We start from the raw sequence: 783 nt of genomic DNA, 5'->3' as shown, positions 1-783 counted from the left end.
TTGCGTTGGCCTTTTAATGACTCTTTTTACTCAAAACATTAATTTTTGAAACATTTTAATTGGAAATGAAAGTATACAAATAAAAGCAAAATATGTATGACATGGCATTACTAAAGATGGGAAATTTTGGAAATAAGTTCTGACGAAATTTCATGACACTTGCAGTGATTTTTGCTGTTAATCAGCTTCAAATTCTAAGTTTTCATCTTGTTTTAGTGAGAGAACTACATATTTTAAAGGTGTGTTTGTGACTAGTGTGAAAGTTGCTTTTTGTGACGCCATGAACTATATACAGTCCATGGAAATCTCCAGGCAAGAATACTGGAGTGGGTAGTCTTTTCCTTCTCCAAGGATCTTCCCAACGCAGGGATCAAACCCAGGTGTCCCACATTGCAGGCAGATTCTTTACCAGCTGAACCACAAGGGAAGCCCAAGAATACTGGAGGGTGTAGCCTATCCCTTCTGCAGGGGATCTTCCTGGTCCAAGAATTGAACCATGGTCTCCTGCATTGTAGACTGATTCTTTACCAACTGAGCTATCAGGGAAGCCCATTTTAAAGGTAACCTCAGATATGCAGATGACACCACCCTATCGCAGAAAGTGAAGAAGAACTAAAGAGCTTCTTGATGAAAGTGAAAGAGGAGAGTGAAAAGTTGACTTAAAGCTCAACATTCAGAAAATGAAGATCATGGCATCCGGTCCCATCACTTCATGGGAAATAGATGGGGAAACAGTGGAAACAGTGTCAGACTTTATTTTGGGGGGTTCCAAAATCACTGCAG

The sequence above is a fragment of the Bison bison genome, unplaced genomic scaffold (assembly GCF_000754665.1).
Source record: "Bison bison bison isolate TAMUID 2011002044 unplaced genomic scaffold, Bison_UMD1.0 scf7180017864517, whole genome shotgun sequence".
Lineage (NCBI taxonomy): Eukaryota > Metazoa > Chordata > Mammalia > Artiodactyla > Bovidae > Bison > Bison bison.
This window is presented reverse-complemented; position numbering follows the sequence as displayed.